Source organism: Bufo gargarizans, chromosome 1 (genome assembly GCF_014858855.1).
Source record: "Bufo gargarizans isolate SCDJY-AF-19 chromosome 1, ASM1485885v1, whole genome shotgun sequence".
Taxonomy (NCBI): domain Eukaryota; kingdom Metazoa; phylum Chordata; class Amphibia; order Anura; family Bufonidae; genus Bufo; species Bufo gargarizans.
The window spans coordinates 153,682,807-153,702,105 of record NC_058080.1 but is presented as its reverse complement, the minus strand read 5'-3'; the positions used below and the strand labels follow the sequence as shown (position 1 = coordinate 153,702,105).

General features: G+C 45.4%; 1 protein-coding gene across 6 annotated transcripts in view; it reads left to right on the top strand.

Annotated features, from left to right (window-relative positions):
* The window catches only part of FAT1 (FAT atypical cadherin 1), a 241,129-nt gene that overhangs the window by 31,933 nt on the left and 189,897 nt on the right, over positions 1 to 19,299 (top strand). For 3 of the 6 annotated variants that reach the window (XM_044299802.1, XM_044299775.1, XM_044299784.1), the window contains exon 1: positions 4,857 to 5,158. The exons of 1 other annotated variant lie outside the window; for it this stretch is intronic. The gene's annotated coding sequence lies outside the window, so the exon portion shown is untranslated. Of the gene's footprint in view, positions 1 to 4,855; positions 5,159 to 19,299 lie in introns of those variants that run through there. 2 more of the 6 variants (XM_044299794.1, XM_044299760.1) reach the window with 1 other exon arrangement.

Sequence of the window (19,299 nt, the reverse complement as noted above, 5' to 3'; positions counted from 1 at the left end):
AGGAAGACCTCTCTGCCTGCAGGACTCGGGCTCTTTAAATCACAGACTTCCATAATCTCCTTCTGTTATGGTAAATGACTATTTATGGACATGGTTTGGAGTGCTAGATAAATGTTGGTGTGTTTTCTCAGACCCCTGATAAATGGCCTTTGTAGAGTGGGATTATCTACTTTTCTGGAGAAGTTACTTGCAGAAAATCCTCCAGTTTATCTGGGAGGAAGAGGACATGTTACATCTGTCAGCACTAGGAGCAGAGTCATCTAAGCGCAGAGTGAGTGTGCCTGTAGACAAATGTGAGATTTACATAAATTTACGTAATATTAAGCTGTAATGGAACACGGATATTTCAGAATATACAAAAGAGGATGTACAGTACTACATTGAATATTATATGATTTTGGATGAGTGGAAATATATAGGCAGGAGAGTAATGGTAAGACCAAATTAGGCACAATTCTGTCGCTAAATCATGCAGCCATTGGCTACACCACTTGGTCATACCCTAACTACATGGCTGTTCACAGGGTGCAATCAAACTAGGTTTTTAAAGCCATATGATGTCAATAGGTTTGTCAGCCCTATATGAGGAGACCAGTTGTATAAATCATGCATTATAGTTGGGGTACCCAGAAAAAAGAAGTTTTACAAGCTCTTGATTTTGATGACATATCCTCAGGATAAGTCATTAATATCCAATCGGTTGGGTCCAAAACCACACATACCCACCAATCAACTGTTCTCTGCACTGGAACTAGCACTTTGAATGGAGTCGTAAGTACTTCTCCATTCAGATTGTAATGGTCGTGCCGGGGTACTGCAGCTCAGCTACAGTACTATTGAAATGAATGAGAGTTGTGCTGCAGTAAGCCAGCATGGACACTACACTAAACAGAGCTGTGCTTCCGTTTCTATTCAAAGTGCAAGTATGGAGCCAGAGGCTGCAGGGAACGACTGATAGGTGGACGTGTGGGGTGTTGGACTCCCTCCAATTGGATAGTGATGACCTAGCCTGAAGATACATCATCAATATCAGGAGCCTAGAAAAACCCTTTAGGGCTTTTGAGCAGTAGGCCACAACAACCCCCTTTCCCCCATGAGTTCTACTAAACCAAATTTATACCACAGTAGGGTCTATTTCAAATAAAAAGAGCACCGAGCAGTATTGATGACATAAAACAGATGATAAGATGATAAAAATGAAGAAATCAACACCCCCACAAGAACCTTAAAGGGAACCTGTCATCAACTTTTTGCTGCCCATACTAACTACTCTACTGAGAAGAGTCCTGGTTATTCATGAATTCCTGCTCTCCTGCCCACCTGCTGATGACTGACAGTCTTCTACCTAGTTTTCTCGCTTTCTCTCTAGGAGAGAACTGCCAATCATCAGCAGATGGGTGAGAGAGCAGGAGATTATGGATAACCAGGACTCTTCTCAAGTAGATTTGACTCTTTTTCAAGGCCTGGGCTGCAATGATTATGATGCTGGTTCTTGGCAACCACTGACTTTTAGCTCATGAGTGACACACCGCTGAAATCAGCATTTCTGTCACTAATTTATGCTGCCCTCAGTGAGGTCAGCATAAAATTGATGACAGGGTCCCTTTAACACCCCGACTAATTATATCCATCACTGGTTGGCAGTTCATGTATACATTCAGCAGCCAAAACCCTCAAACTTGCCACCCACCATGTTTCTACTTATGCATCCTCAGTTAGGACCACATAGATATACAGTACACTATATACAGTACTACCTTTCTCTCAAAAGCAAGAGACCCATTGATGAAACACCCAAACCCTGAGCTACTTGTTCAAAATCGGTAATCACCACTTGGGGGTCCCACCTGAAAATAACTGAGTGGGTACTCCAAGCTTTTAGGAATTTGACCAGTAATAAGAGACGGGCTTGTTAAAGTACACAACCCCTTGAATTTACAGTCTGATGAAATGTACTAAAACGTATATAGTTGTAACTCCTTGAAAAAAAGCTCCACATGGTCTTTGCATTTGCCCTTTGAACCTGCATTAACATTACCCTTAGAACTTAAATACATGTGGACCTTTTTTAGTATGTGATGCCGCTGACACAGTTAATAGGTCAGTGTATTCAGAGTGGAGCTGTCATCATGAATCAAGTTTTACATCACAACCTGTATACAATCTATACAACACCCTGGGCCTTTGTAACACAAGCATATGTGAGGGTTTGGGTAGTTTTTACATAGTGGGTGGAAATCCACTATCTAACCTCAATGTAGGCATTCACGTTAGGGTAGGATGGAAGCAGATGAGAAGACACCAGGCTGAATATTTGTCCTTTATGGTCTGTGCAGAACATTTTTCTTTTTATTTCTAGTTCTTGCTTAGAAGGATTTTGTCTCAGAATTGCACATTGTTAGACATTGCAGGAGTGCCAGGATGAAGAACTTGAAATTAGGAAGCAAAATGGCTCCAGTTGACCACAAGTTTAATGACTAAATTTGCAGTAGTCTACGAGGCAAATTTGAACCAAGCCTTATACAGAGCCCCAATAAATGCTGCGTTAGTTGTAGTCCTCACATTCAGTAGGCCACTTGGTTCTTTGGTACAACACTAAATTACGTTGATATAATGCCTCTATAATACAACACCCAGTGGAATATGGCACATTATTTCTGTCAGATTTAACATAACCCATCAGGAAAACAGACTTGTGCACTAGACATTAAAGATAAAAAAAAAGGCTGACTGAAATCAAAGCTCAGTAACTAGAATATGAATTATTACAAAATCAAACATCAATGGTCACAGAAATGACCCACCTCTGCCAGTGATGATATGAGTGGGCACTTCCAACCATTTCCTGTGTGTCGAGCCAGAACCAGTAAGTGAAGAGCACCTGAGTGGCATCGGAACGAAAGTAGTGAGGCATCGGTGAGGAGCATAATGATGGTCTTCTAGTTTTACTCCATCCTGGCCATTTTTACAAAAGATGTATGCCCTGGGGAACTCTTAGGGCTTTTATAAATGATGACCTATCCTCAGGATAAGTCATCAATAAAAGATCGTCGGTGGGGGTCCGTATGAGGAGAAGGCACATGCACTGTGCACTTGCTGTCTCTCGACTCTCTTCCTGCTGCTGCTATGTCTATGGCAAAGCAGCAGCGAACAGGAAGAGAGAATGGAGACGGCACGTGCACCGTGCCAGCGCCATCTCCTCATACAGGACCTGAAGATAGGTCATCAATGTTAAAAGCCCGGAGAACCCCTTTAATGTAAACAAATGAAGTATTTGTTCTTCTAGAGACGAGGAGCAATGAAGGGGCAGATTAATGTGCATTAAATCTGCATTAAATCTGCATCAAAACTGCACACAAATATACTGTATATATACATAAATCTGCACTATTTATCACGGTTTTGGTGCATTTTTTATTGTTGACTTTTGCGCGTTTGTTCTGTTTATGTTAACAACCCCATTGAAGTCTACGGGAAATACCATTCTACAGAAGATGCGGAATCGCACAAACAATTAACATTCTGCAGATTTTTAAAACCACAAGTGGGTCCTCAGCATTGAAAGTGGAAACATTTTGCAGCTTCTGCCGCAGGACACTTTACTGTCCCAATCTGCTGTGTGAAAATAGCCTTAGGGTCCATTCACACGTCCATAATTTTGGTCCGCATTCGTTCCGCAATTTGCAGACCCATTCACTTTCAATGGGGCTGGAACGAATGCGAATCCGCATTTCCGGGATCCACATTTTCGGGATCCGCATCCCTTTTTTTGAGATCCGCAATTCCGTTCCTGAAAAAAATAGAACATGTCCTATTCTTGTCCGCAATTGAGGACCAGAAAAGGCATTTTCTATTATAGTGTCTGTGATGTGCGGTCCGCAAATTGCGGATCGCACATGGCAGGTGTCCGTGTTTTGCGGATCCGCAATTTTCGGATCCACTAAAACACTTACAGACGTGTGACTGGACCCTAAGGATCCATTCGCACGTCCGTAATTTGGGTCCGCATTCGTTCCGCAATTTGCGGACCCATTCACTTTCAATGGGGCTGGAACGGATGGGAATCCGCATTTCCGGGATCCACATCCGCATTTTTGGGATCCACATCCGTTTTTTCGGGATCCGTTTTTTCAGGATCAGCAATTCCGTTCCGGCCCCATTGACATTTTCTATTATAGTGTCTGTGATGTGGGGTCCGCAAATTGCGGATCGCACATTGCAGGTGTCTGTATTTTGCGGATCCGCACTTACGGACATGTGAATGGACCCTTAGAGACAGTCTAAACCTGTCATAGATTGCTTGTTCTGTCAGCTTGAGTATATAAAATGAGATTGAAAAGTGAAAGTTTTAGTGCTGTCATTTGCAAGTGACGGCCCTGACTTGTGGGAACTAGTCCCTTTTTAATTCTAAAGAACATAGGGGGAGAGTTATGAAAACTTGTGTAAATGATAGCCCATAGCAACCAATCAGATTCCATCTCTCATTTTTCAGCGCTTCTTTGGTAAATGAAAGGTGGACTCTGATTAGTTGCTATGGGCATCTAAGTCTTCATTTACACCAAATGTTCCCCTCTAGTTCAAAAATCCATATTTTGCGCTTGTATTTCCAGTAAATACACAGAGGTGCGTTTGTTTTATTGTAACAGATTGGTCTAATAATGACTTCTCCCGTGGAAGTGGTTCCCATTACATTTTCCTGCCTGTGTAGACAGAAGTGCAGCAGCAGTTCCAGTACTGGACACACAGGCTGCAGCAGCACCTTTTAGCTCCCCCCTTGAAATTTCCAGTTTATCCTAAGTCCACAAAAGTGGGGGAGGAGAAGGATATGATGTCAGCAGCTCTCCTGTGAGCCTTGTCCCAGTGCAGGAGAGGCAGGCATAGGGAGCACCGCACTCTCTACACAACTTCAATCACTTGTGCTCTGCTGGGACATGTCCTAACTACCCAGAGGTTACCCACCATTCTTGCTACAAAGGAGTCTCCCCCTAGTACGGAGCATCTGGAGGCACCATGATCCAGGATTGCGGATTGTTGTAGGACTTGTTGCTTCTTTTGGCTTTGGATATGTTGAGAAAGAAAAAGAAGAGGTGAGAAGAGTCCCCATGGAGTTTTGTATTCTAGCTCGGACTAAAGGAGATAGGACCTAACTAGTAGTCAGGTAAGTGCAGAACTGGAATAACTTTGTGTGAATGCGGTACTTCTGCGTTAACGATCCGGTTTTGAGGTCCAGTGGTTGAGCAGAGGCTGCCCTGTAACTTCTGCATGCACACACAACAGGCTGGGGATAGTTCCCACAAGGCAGCAGATAGCACAGAGTCTGACGGTTAATAATTAAGATATATTCCCCCTTCTCCACCAGGCAAACTGTGAGTGATCATTCATAATGTGCCAGCTCACTGCTCCTTATAAGGAACCAGAGGCTTGTCTTTGTCTTGAGGTTCCCTGGGTATCTGCTCTCTAGAAAGATGTTATTAAAGTTTGGAGCGACCACGGGCGGAATGACCAATCACCTTATCCAGCAGATATCTTGAAGGCAGAATAAAAATCCTTTACCGATTGGATACAAAAAATGAATTGCAACATTAGCAGAACTTACCATCATTAATGAAAGGAATTGTCACCTTTATGTACATCTTTCCACTGGATGACCACTATTATTACACTATATTTGTTTTTGCCCTTTCTTACACTGACCGATTACCACTAATTATCACTTGCGTTGGACCAGTAATTGACCAGCATTGATGGGATTTAGATATTTATTACTATGTAGACTAGGCAGGCAGGAGGGTTTTCTTTGTCAAAGCTGTAACCATCACAACAATATCATCTTAAGTCAAAGTTCAGATGAGAAAAAGATGACAAAACTTTGTGAATTCTTGTACTTAGGATCCTCTATAACAATGTATAACAACCGGTAAGCTCAACAGTTCTAACAGTGATCAAATCTTAAAGAAAAAGTAGGGCAACTGGCACCCACCACACAGAGGTTTTTTGCCTTCTTCTGGATCAACCCCGTAGGATTTTAGGTTGGACTTGATGGACCTGTGTCTTTCTCCAACCTTAACAACTATGTAAAACTTCAAATCACATCAGCCGGGCACATCCGATCCCTGAATTCTCTAAAAGTCTTTGCCAATGTTTGTGCTATCCTTCCTTGGAAGGTTGCTGAGATAACGCCTGTTCTGTCTGGAGAAGGAAAGTTCCCTGTAAGGGTACGGCCACATGGTCACGTTTCTGCATGCAGTTTTAGAAGCCAAAGTTAGGAGTGGATAAAAAAAGAAAGAAGAGAAGTCTTATCAGTCCTTTATACTTTCTCACCTTTTATAATTCACTCTTGTTTTTGACTTCCAAAACTGCATCAGGAAACCTGACCATGTGGCCATGCCCTAAGACTCTCTGGGTGGGGGGGGGCATACCTCCTAGGAGCAATGATTCAGGTGCCTACATATATATCCTCTATCACAATCTTCTAGACACTCCAAGGAAGTTCTACCAACTTTCTTACATTCCTTGCAAAGTGGTGAGCTTTGATTAATTTGATATTAGGAGGCGATGGGCTGCAACCGTTGACATCGTGAAGGAACACTTCTGCCCGCAGTCATCGCAGCAGTGAGCATCCTCTAGAACCGTTCCAATAAGTGACTGATACCAGTGACAGCCCATTTAGTTGCCCCTGGGCTGCTTGCTGACCCACCATATCTGTGACCTTGCTGGAAGGAATGTAGCAGCAGGCTGACAAATTCTGCAGAGTCTTAAACCTGAGTCTATGAAGCAGAGACCTTGTCCTTCTCTCCCCCTGATTTATGAGACTGTAATGTTGAGTTTAGTGCTTTTTTGCTGCAGGGAACAAGACGCTCTTTTTCGCTTCCATCTGTAGATTGTCTTTTTTTTACAACCTGTCCCCACCTGTGTATACAGGGTCTGCTCCCAGAATTATTGGGGTCTTCTGGTGCGAAGGAACCCCTTTGCAGTGCCTGAGTTTATGAGCAGAACAATATGTCGACCTTCATATTCTGTTCGTTCTTTAAACTTTAGTCTTTTTTTGCCTGATACGGAGCCGGCAGCCTGGTAATAAAAGAGTTAAGCACAGAGAGAGGTATTAGTTCTTTCTTTCTATATGACTGGGTGGAAGTAGCAAGTCCTGGCAGCCTCTGTGATATAGGATTCTAGGCGTTTGCTTTTGTGTTCAGAGGGCTATAATCTTCCAGCGGCCACATGGCTCCTGCCGATTTTACACAGAGCGCACTTTAGTTTACTGTGCCAAGAAAAAAAAAATGGTTCCTAGCCTGGGCCCCAGCACATGGAGGGCGATGTGTCTGTCCAGGAGCCATGGGGGAGGGGAACGAAAAGAAAGAAGGAAAGGATACAAGGCCACCATGCTGCACCCTCAAAATTTTGGCATGGCCAGTGACCCCAGAAAGGGCTGGGCTGTTCGCTGGAGTGCAGGGGTTGACCGCAAAGCTAACACTCTTTTATGTGACAAAGTGGAGGATTGTCTCAGACACAATAAGACGTCATTGTGTAAATTGCGCTGTACTTTTCTGAGATAGCCTGGAGGGAGAGGAAAGGAAGAATGAAACATACATGCCTCCAGTGACAAGGGGAAGCCATGGCCTGAGAGAGAGCATGGTGGACGAGGGGTGCAGACAGCTTTGTTGGCCGGTCTCTGTGGTGGGGGTTGCTGCTGGCTGTGGTCCCAGCGAGTGGGGGCAGGGAGAGGACTTCATGAGCTGGGAAAGAACGAGAGGCTCTCTTTAGGGTGGAGAGAAAGAAATGAAAACTTTTATTACCTCTGCACGCCTCTGACAATGCAGGACGCAGTGCTACCCGATCTGCCTGCACTGTATGGGGCACAATGGAAAGTCTAATTGCAACATTAACCTATTCGTTGCTGGGGGGGTACGTAAACAAGAAACAAAAGGGGGGGGGGGCAGGCTTTGCAACAGTTTGAGCAGCGAGATTATAGGATGATGGACGCTGCAGGTTCTTGAACAATCCATTTTCACTTTTATAGATCTGTCCTGGTGTTTTATACTGCTTTGTTGTCCTGCCTGCTGTGGCTTGCCAGCTGTTGTAGAATGAGAACTCCCATCATCCTTTGTGTGTCTGCTGGCTGTTTATTCCACATGTGGAGATCCATAACCTATTGTCTGAATCGAATCCAGACTTCATGATTTTTCTCTAAAATAAAAAAGGGTTCCACAAAACAGTTCGGTGGCGATATTGTGTATACGTTGTGCTTTCACGGATTTCCCAATACACGTCACAATTACACGGTTACCATTAACCGCCTATAAACCGATTAAAGGCTGCTTTTTATTTCACTAATTAAAAATACTACAAAAAAAAACTAGGCCTTGATGACAAGATGGTCAGTGTGAAGATGTCTGTGAAGAGTCCATGTTTGGTTTGTGTGTCCGTTTTTTGTCCCTCTCTGTGTTATCTGTGTTCCATGGACACTGCTAGGCTGAAAATGAAATTTCAGGGCATATCCTGGCAAAGATCTGTGGCATCTCCGTGTTGTTTCCGTGGTTTTCAAATAGCCATTGACTGTATTGTGCATGAGGGATCCGTAATCATGGACAAAATGAGGGCATGTTTCCACGGTGTCACCACGGACCCATGGTCCTTGAGAAACCACTGATGTGTGAATACACACATGAAAGTCAACGGATACATGAGTTGTCCATGGAGACCATGCACAGCACATGTCCGTGATTCACTGACATGTGACAGAGGTCTTCTATCCCTGCTCTATGCCAGTGCTCTATTCTCTTCCCAGTGATGTTATATTGTGGTTGCAGCTGTGATGTCCTGTCTACCACTGCAGCCAATCACTGGCTGCAGCAGTGTACCACATGTGACCACTGAGGCAAGTGATTGGCCGCTGCAGTATACAGGACATCACCACTGAAACCTTAATATTACATCACAGGCTGCAGCCCTCAGAGGAGGATGGGGCGCTGGATCGGAGCAGGCTGGGAAGGAAAGTTTGTAAAAGGCTGTTTATTTTTTTGACAACACCTTAAAGTAATTTCTAATAACATTTATCAGACAATTAGAGGATTTATAAAGGATTCATGCTGTGTTCATCTATTGTCCAGATTGGAGAATAGAGAAACGCAGCAATATACACAGAGCGCAAGAACTAAGAAGCAATTCATGCCTGATGGAGCACAGTCAGGGTCTCAAAGCCTCTAACCCGCATGTGCTAGGCAATAGGTGCCGGCACCAGCGCGCGCACAGAGCGTGGGAACAAGGGGTCTGAGAAGTAGATGGATACATATGAGAAAAAACACGTATGTATTGACCGCTATTAGACATATCAACTAATACATCGGAACTCGGGTAAAGCAGACAACATCGTATCTCACCCGATTTGAACGCATGACAATTATGTTATCTGTGGAACTGAGCAACTAAGTAGCATCCGCAATACTACATCATTACAACTGGATGATATATATGGAACTAAGCTAAGTAGCATCCGCAATACTACATCATTACAACTGGATGATATATATGGAACTAAGCTACTAAGTAGCATCCACAATACTCAGGGCCGGTGCAAAGATTTTTGCCAACACAAGCAAAGCCACATTTTGGCGCCCCCCCCCTCCCCCCTCGCAGCTCACCTGCAGCAGCTGGCTTCTCCTCTGTGTGGTCCTGGTATCTTCTCTCTGGTTCAGACAATCGCTGGTTTGAGGACCGTATTTTTCGCCCTCTAAGACACACCTAGGTTTTAGAGGAGGATAATAAGAAAAAAATATTTTCCATTACACCTCAAGTCAGACCAGCAATCAGACCCCAATGTTAATCAGACCTCAAATCAGACCCCCATGTCAGACATCAGCCCCCATCCATCAGCCCCCCATGTCAGCCATAATGCCCCCATGTAAGCCATCAGCCCCACATGTAACATTTCTCCCCCTCCATGTAAAATCACCCCCTATGTCACATCAGCCCTCCATGTCACATTTCTCCCCCTTAATGTCACATTTTTCCCCCCTCCCCCAGGGTGCGCCCTAAGGTAGCCGCTTGTTCTGCCTTATGGTAGCACCGGCCCTGACAATACTACATAATTACAACTGGATGATGTCTAAAGCAGCTATAACAAGACTGGGCTAAAATAATGAATAACACAACATTTCAGCAAGTTAACAACAATCGGATAACTTGCTGACTCTCATAATATTGCTGTGGAACACAAATATTTCAAAACAGTGTGTGGGGGACCGTGACTATATTTAATGTTAGTGATTATATGTACAATATTTAATTATTCTAAGGCTATTTTTTATTGTCTTAAGATTTTTTTTAAATTAAGTACAAAGGGATTTTTGTGGTTTATGTATGGTATATTATTTCATGTATATTATATATCATTTTAAAGGGATTAGAAAAATAAATGGACACATACTTTTAATATAGAGCCGGCCATTTATTGCAATAGAACCGCTAGGTGGTATAGCAGGCTGAGCTGTATTCCGGTGAGCTCCCTCATCCATATTGTAATTGCTTCTAGTTAGAAAAGTGTTGGGAATTATTCCTATAAGAGTTGTGATTTGCTTGATTCAGAAACCCCACCCATTTATATGTACTGTAGGGGAGTGGCCCTAAAAAAAAACATATTTTAAATATACTTTATGCCAGATAACTGGATGACCTGCATTAATAAATCTGCCGATTAAAGGGGTGCTCCAGGATTTACATATTGATAATGTATACTCAGGGTAGGTCATCAATATCTGGGGGGATGTCCGATTCCAGGCACCCAAGCCACTCAGCTGTTGGAGGAGGCCTCAGTGCTCCTGAGAGAGCTTGCATCTTTGAAAACACAGCGCCATACTTTGTATAGTGGCTGTGCTGGGTATTGCGGCTCTACGGCCTCTTCATACAGCTAATTGGTAGGTGTGCTGGGAGTCCTGAAAATAGGGTGTGCTAGGAGTCCTGAGAATAGGGGGTGCTGGGAGTCCTGAGAATAGGGGGTGCTGGGAGTCCTGAGAATAGGGGGTGCTAGGAGTCCTGAGAATAGGGTGTGCTAGGAGTCCTGAGAATAGGGTGTGCTAGGAGTCCTGAGAATAGGGGGTGCTAGGAGTCCTGAGAATAGGGGATGCTAGGAGTCCTGAGAATAGGGTGTGCTGGGAGTCCTGAGAATAGGGGGTGCTGGGAGTCCTGAGAATGGGGTGTGCTAGGAGTCCTGAGAATAGGGGGTGCTAGGAGTCCTGAGAATAGGGTGTGCTAGGAGTCCTGAGAATAGGGGGTGCTGGGAGTCCTGAGAATAGGGGGTGCTGGGAGTCCTGAGAATAGGGGGTGCTGGGAGTCCTGAGAATAGGGGGTGCTGGGAGTCCTGAGAATAGGGGGTGCTGGGAGTCCTGAGAATAGGGTGTGCTGGGAGTCCTGAGAATAGGGTATGCTAGGAGTCCTGAGAATAGGGGGTGCTGGGAGTCCTGAGAATAGGGTGTGCTGGGAGTCATGAGAATGGGGGGTGCTGGGAGTCCTGAGAATAGGGTGTGCTGGGAGTCCTGAGAATAGGGGGTGCTGGGAGTCCTGAAAATAGGGGGTGCTGGGAGTTCTGAGAATAGGGGGTGCTGGGAGTCCTGAGAATGGGGGGTGCTGGGAGTCCTGAGAATAGGGTGTGCTGGGAGTCCTGAGAATAGGGGGTGCTGGGAGTCCTGAAAATAGGGGGTGCTGGGAGTCCTGAGAATAGGGTGTGCTAGGAGTCCTGAGAATAGGGGGTGCTGGAAGTCCTGAGAATAGGGTGTGCTAGGAGTCCTGAGAATAGGGGGTGCTGGGAGTCCTGAGAATAGGGGGTGCTGGGAGTCCTGAGAATAGGGGGTGCTGGGAGTCCTGAGAATAGGGGGTGCTGGGAGTCCTGAGAATAGGGGGTGCTGGGAGTCCTGAGAATAGGGTGTGCTGGGAGTCCTGAGAATAGGGTATGCTAAGAGTCCTGAGAATAGGGGGTGCTGGGAGTCCTGAGAATAGGGTGTGCTGGGAGTCCTGAGAATAGGGGGTGCTGGGAGTCCTGAAAATAGGGGGTGCTGGGAGTCCTGAGAATAGGGTGTGCTAGGAGTCCTGAGAATAGGGGGTGCTGGAAGTCCTGAGAATAGGGTGTGCTAGGAGTCCTGAGAATAGGGGGTGCTGGGAGTCCTGAGAATAGGGGGTGCTGGGAGTCCTGAGAATAGGGGGTGCTGGGAGTCCTGAGAATAGGGGGTGCTGGGAGTCCTGAGAATAGGGGGTGCTGGGAGTCCTGAGAATAGGGTGTGCTGGGAGTCCTGAGAATAGGGTATGCTAAGAGTCCTGAGAATAGGGGGTGCTGGGAGTCCTGAGAATAGGGTGTGCTGGGAGTCCTGAGAATGGGGGGTGCTGGGAGTCCTGAGAATAGGGTGTGCTGGGAGTCCTGAGAATAGGGGGTGCTGGGAGTCCTGAAAATAGGGGGTGCTGGGAGTTCTGAGAATAGGGGGTGCTGGGAGTCCTTTAAAGAGGACCTGTCACCTTTGCTGACATGTCTGTTTTAGTAACTACTTGCACTTCCCATGTAATAATAATTCTAGATCAGCTATTCTTACAATTCAGTGCTGTGCCATTCCTATAATAAGCCTCATTCACACATAGGGGGGCCAGACGTCCAGTTTTAGGCAGGACAGTCCGGTTTTCTGGCTCCCTGTCCTCCCGACGGACGGACACAGGGATGTCCACCTTTTCAGTAGCTCACGTCTCAGACAGCAGCACTGTGCTGTCTGAGCGTGAGCTGCAGCAACTGACTGAGGCTTCTATCACCCCCAGTCAGTCACTAGAGCCGCAGACATGGCTCCCTGTGGCTGACTGAGGGGGAGAGAAGCACCCGGGCTGCCCCCTGCATGCCTTCCCCTCAGAAACTTCTTCCCTCTCCTCCTCCCGATTTTTTCCCCGGTCGGTGATGGGGGCATAGCTTCACGGGGGTGGGGCGTGGCTTAACCCCTGTGGGCATGGTTTATCGATTTGGGGGCGTGGCCAGTGAGGTCCAGCATTCTTGGGTTAAGCCAGTGGCCACCCTATTCACACGTCAGTATTTTGTTCAGTGATTTCCATCAGTGGTTTTGAGCCAAAACCAGAAGTGGAGCCTCCATAGACGTAAGGTATAAGGGAAGAATCTGTACCTGTTCTGTGTTTAGAGCTGGCTTAAAATAACTGAGCCAAATCAATGACCAAAACACTGACGTGTGAATGAGGCATTATTCCTGCTAGAAGTTTAATAGAAAGTTCCCAGCAGTCTGTAGTATAAGTACTGCATGGTGTTACCATCAGCTGGTGTGTCAGATCAGTGCTGCCAGTGTCAGATCAGTGCTGCCAGTGCCCCTCCCCCAAATGGGTAACACCCAGCTTTACCTTTACTGCAGCCTTCTGATGCTTCATTTATAACTTCTAGCAGGAATAACAGAGGGATGCCACATCATAGAGTCATAACAATAGATGCCGCACAATTGTTATTACATGGGGAATCCAAGGCACATTTTATGCCTCTATTTGACGTATACATTAGGAAAAAAGGATACAAAAACACAGCACACCACGTTCTTGTGTCCTGCAGTCCGGTAAAAAAAGTACAATGGGAAAAAAACTTTTTTTAACAATGGAACTCTATGGTGAACAGATGCCACTGTATGGCATCAGTCTGAGGCATCTGTTTTTTTGTATCCATTAAGGCCTCATGCACATGACCGTTGTTGTGTTCTGTTCCGAAAAATGTGGTTCCATTGTTCTGTGATCCGTTTCCGTTTTTGTTTCCGTGTGTCTTCCTTTATTTTTGGAGGATCACCAGACATAAAGCAAATGATAGGAAAAAAACGGACGCGGATGACAATCTTGTGTGCATCCATGTTTTTTTGCGGTCCCATTGACTTGAATGGGTCCGCGAACCGTTTTCCACGAAAATAATAGGACAGGTTATATTTTTTTGATAGACTGGAACCACGGATCACGAATGCGGATGACAAACGGTGCATTAGCTGGGTTTTCAACGAACCCATTGAAAGTCAATGGGTCCGCAGAAAATTACGAAAAACGGAACAACGGACATGGAACATGGTCGTGTGCATGAGGCCTAAGTGGATGGGAAAAACGTGATGTGAACCCACCCTAAAACCGACATGTCAGGAGCGGTGACAGGACCTCTTTAAGTTTTCCCAGATTTATAAGGGCATTGTAGTCTCTTTTCCACTCTCCTCTTTAGGTTCTATTTTACTATTTTCTCGGTAATCAGCTCTGTAATTATTGCATTGTGATTCATATTTCATATCTCATTTGACCAAACATGGGTGTGTGGCCTCCTCGTTGAAGAGCTCATAGTTCATGTCTTAAATTGCATAGTTTCTGTCTGTAAACAAATAACTGACTGCGCACCGCGGGCTCTGCTGTGTCGGCCTATTGATCTGTTTATTACTAGCACACAACTTTTCCCTCTTATCTCTTATTTGGTTGCTGTAGAAATAAGATGAAGAAAAACAGTCTCCAGGTGGGAAATAAAATGTACTGTAATAATCCCCATCTCTATCAGCGGTACACAGGAGTATAACGCATGCCTCTACTCCCACTACAAAAGGAATCTGTCACCAGCGACTTCCCTATCAAACTGCATAGGCACAGAGCTGTGCTTCACCTGATTAAAACACTGGGGGAGAGCTATCAAACTGGTGTGAGGTAGAACTGGCTTAGTTGCCCATAGCAACCAATCAGATTCCTCCTTTCATTTTTCACAGCTCCTTTGGAAAATGAAAGGAGGAATCTGATTGGTTGCTATGGGCAACTAAACCAGTTCTACCTCACAACAGTTTGATAAATCTCCCCTACTGCTCTTTCCTTCTATATTCTATTTCCTAATATTCAAATGAGGCCTTTGGTGTAATGAGGGCATCACCATTGCTCTTGTTGCACCCTTGTTGCTTTACCACTGCCTGGTCCTAACAATCAAAGCAGCCTGATAGCTTAAAGGGGTTATTTAAAGTCTAAACCTGCCTAATGCCCGGGCCCCTGATATAGATTATACTTACCTCGCTCCCCAGGCCTGCATCTCACCATCGCGCGGATCCAAACATCCAGCGATAGCGGAGTAGCCAATAGCAGGCCGCAATGGGGATGAGCCTTTCTAGTGTCACCTGCTTTATGCATCAACTGGATTATTACCACTTCTGGTACATTGAAGGGATGTCATACATAATGTTTTTGTCGTCAAGTGATCCCATTTGCAGGAGAGGTTTGGGCAGCACGGTGGCTCAGTGGGTAACACTGGACCCTTGCAGCTATGGGGTCCTAGGTCGAAATCCAACCAAGGACAACATCTGCATGGAGTTTGTATGTTCTTCCCATGTTTGTGTTGGTTTCCTTCCACACTCCAAAGACATACTGATAGGGAACTTAGATTGTGAGCTCCTCTGGGGGGATTTAGAGGGATGATGATGTCTGTAAAGCGCTGCAGAATATTTGATTTAAAACAAATCGGCGATTATGCATGATGTCCTTCCCACCGTGTCATCTCAATGAATGCAACTGTAGGTAATCATTAATGGTTTTGATTGCTAAAAGTAATAATAAGCATTTGGTTGAAAAGCATTATACAGCCAATGAGTGCTGATTCAGTCGCACCAGGTTCTGCCCAGGTGGAGTTTACGTCCTAGATTTTCACTGACATGTAATGCAAACATACGCTAGGGCGCTGGTAATTCTGCGGGAAAGCTGATAAGTTATCAACATGTTTAGTATATTGGGTGGAAACCTAAGTGCCCACAGAAAACCGATGTACAAATCAATGGATAGAGGTAAGCTGTCTTATACTTAGGCCTCGTGCACATGGCTGTTGCCCGGCCGTGCCCGTATTGTGGCCCGCAGAGAGCAGGTCCAGAATTTACAGGCACTGTCCGTTTGTGCACCGCATCACGGATGCAGACCCATTCACTTGAATGTGCTTTTGTGGGCTTTCTCTCCGTGCTTCCGCACTGCAAAAAAAATTGAACGTGTTCTATTTTTTCATGGTGTGGACGGATCACAGACCCATTGAAGTTGAATGGGTCTGGATCCGTCTGCGGCAGCTGCACGGATGGTGCCCTTTCATGAGGCCTTAGAATGGTTACGCCAAAGTAATGAAGAGGTTGGTGCCTGTACATAACTTCAGCGATCCACCACCAGCGCAAGGGCTTATTAAGACCGGCGTCTAAAATGTCAGGTCTTAATAAATGTGCCCCATTGTGCTTTATATACTAGCATTATATTCCTTCACTTGGGGCAGATGTATATTTTGCAGTATTAAAGGGTTTCTACCACTTGCTGTGGACACATTTCCTTTTTTAGACACTAGCGATCCGCTAGTGTCTGATGTACCATACAAGCCAAGTATTATATTCCTCCGTTCCGCCGTTTTCTTTAAAAAGGCACTTTTATATTTATGCAAATGAGCCTCTAGGTGCTATGCGGGCGTATTTTCAGCACCTAGAGGCTCCGTCTACCTTCATAAACTGCCGCCCAGCTCCTCGCTCCAGCACGCCCATCTCCTAGTGAAATCGATCCTCCCCCTGCTTCTGGCGTCCGAAATCTCGCGCCTGCGCCGTTCGTCTCTGCATTCGGCGCAGGCGCAGTCAATGTCTGAGCGGTCAGACATTGACTGCGCCTGCGCCGAATGCCGCCGAATGCAGACACTAGCGGATCGCTAGTGTCTAAAAAAGGAAATGTGTCCACAGCAAGTGGTAGAAACCCTTTAAGGATACAGTGAGGAAGTGTCTGCTCACCTTGTATTTTAGTGCAATATTTGTCTTCATTTGCTCTCGTGAAGCATTTTGCTGGTAGTTTGCCAGGCATAGAATCTGTTCAGAGGATAGTTTGCTGTAGGCCATAGCATTTGTTGAAAGAGCACAAATCAATACCCATGGTCTTCGAGAAAAAAGCGGAGCCTGAGTCTGGCAGTTGGAAAAGTTATAGGAAATTATTAAAGGTTGTACAGTAAGCGTGGGACGCGCCTGTGTGTTTTATGCAGCGCTTGTTTACTCATTGTTTGCTTTCCTTTACGTTTTCACCTTTCTACTCAGTAACAAAGAATCTCTTGTGAATTATGAAGAAGCAGACCCATAAATAATCAAATATTCCATGAAAGACCCCATCAGAGCTGTGCTGTGTCTCAATAGAAAGCCATGTTAGATTATCTAATAGCTAAAGATATAGTAGAAATAGTCATCAAATCAAATATGGCTACATCCACACGACTGTATGTGTTTTGCGGTCCGCAAATTGCGGATCCGCAAAAAAAAACAATGACATCCATATGCCATCCATTTTTTTGCGGATCCATTGTAACAATGCCTAGAACGGACAAGAATAGGACATGTTCTATTTTTTGGGCGGGGCTACGGAACGGACATACTAATGCGGACAGCACACGGTGTGCTGTCCGCATTTTTTACGGACCCTTTGAAATGAATGGGTCCGCATCCTATCCGCAAAAAAAATAAAATTGAAAGGACACAGAAACAAACAATGTTCGTGTGCATGTAGCCTAACACAGTTGTCTTTAACACTTCAATCTAAACTTCCTGGGGTATAAATCTTGTATATTTTTAAACAAAAATGTTGACTAATATTAAAACCTAGATTTTATTAAGAACACATTGTAGGTATATTGTTTAATGACATGTAAATAAGACAGTTATAAAGAGCAGTTTTATCTTATACCGCGCATATATATTCTATATCCCTATATATATGTACCTTAGTATAATTGCCTATTTAGATTAAAGGCGCTGTCTTAATTCAGCAAATTACATTTATCATGTAGAGAAAGTTAGTATTAGGCACTTACTACTGTACAGTGATTATCCATATTGTCTCCTTTACTGGCTTGATTTATTTTTCCATCATACTAAACCATTCTGGTTTCCATGGTTACGACCAGGGCTTTTTTTCTCAGAGAAAAGGTGGTGGAACTCACCCCCCCCTCCCCTGGCCACGCCCCTACCCACCCCTAGGACCGCCCCCTAAAACCGCCCCTTTAGAGAACAGGGATGCAAGTAAAATTTGGGGGGGCTATAAAAGTCCATCCCAGCAAAGAAACCCCCCAGATGGGGATGGTACTGTTAATGGGGGATCTGGGGATGGCATCCACAGATCCCCCATCCTATAACAGTGCCATCCACAGACCCCCGCCACCCCATAACAGTGCCATCCACAGACCCCCCCACCCCATAACAGTGCCATCCACAGACCCCCCACCCCATGACAGTGCCATCCACAGACCCCCCCACCCCATAACAGTGCCATCCACAGACCCCCCACCCCATTACAGTGCCATCCACAGACCCCCCACCTCATAACAGTGCCATCCACAGACCCCCACCCCATTACAGTGCCATCCACAGACCCCCCCACCCCATAACAGTGCCATCCACAGACCCCCCACCCCATAACAGTGCCATCCACAGACCCCCCCCCATAACAGTGCCATCCACAGACCCCCCCCCCCATTGCCGCTCCAGTACAGACTAGTTATAAAATGTGTACAATTAATAAGGATTCTATTCATGAGGCCCCCTCTGCAGTAGAACATTCAATATAGCCACATCCTACTCACAGGGCTGTTATCTTAATGCTGGCCGGCCGGGCAGACGAGCGGCAGCGTCACGACTGACGTCACATGCCTGCGCCGCCTCCTTCATTCAGAAAGTAGGCACATGACGTCAGTCGTGATGCTGCCGCTCGTCTGCCCGGCCGGCCAGCATTATGATAACAGCCCTGTGAGTAGGATGTGGCTATATTGAATGTTCTACTGCAGAGGGGGCTTCATGAATAGAATCCTTATTAATTGTACACATTTTATAACTACTGGAGCTGGGGGCCGGAGCACAGTGAGCGCACCGGCCCCCAGCTCCTCCTCCCAGTCCCTCCCCGCTGATACATCGCAGCCTGCGGCGTTTCGCCAGAAAAAAAGCCCTGGTTACGACCACCCTGCAATTAAGCAGAGGTGGACGTGCTTGCACACTATAGAAAAAAGCACTGTCCTATTTGCGTTTCCGTGGTTTCGGCCACCAGAGAGGCCCTGCTGGATTGCAAGGTGGTCGTAGCGAGCAGTGTATAATGTAAAATGAATTAAGCCAGCAAAGGAGGAAATATGGCTAATAACAATACGTTAGTAAGTGCTTCGTAATAACTTTCTCTACATGAGAAATGCCATTTGCTGAAGTGAGACAACCCCTTTAAGCAGCATAATTTTATTGTATTGTATTCCTAATAAAAGTTTTAATACAAAAAACAATGTTAGACCAGCTCCTCCAAACAATG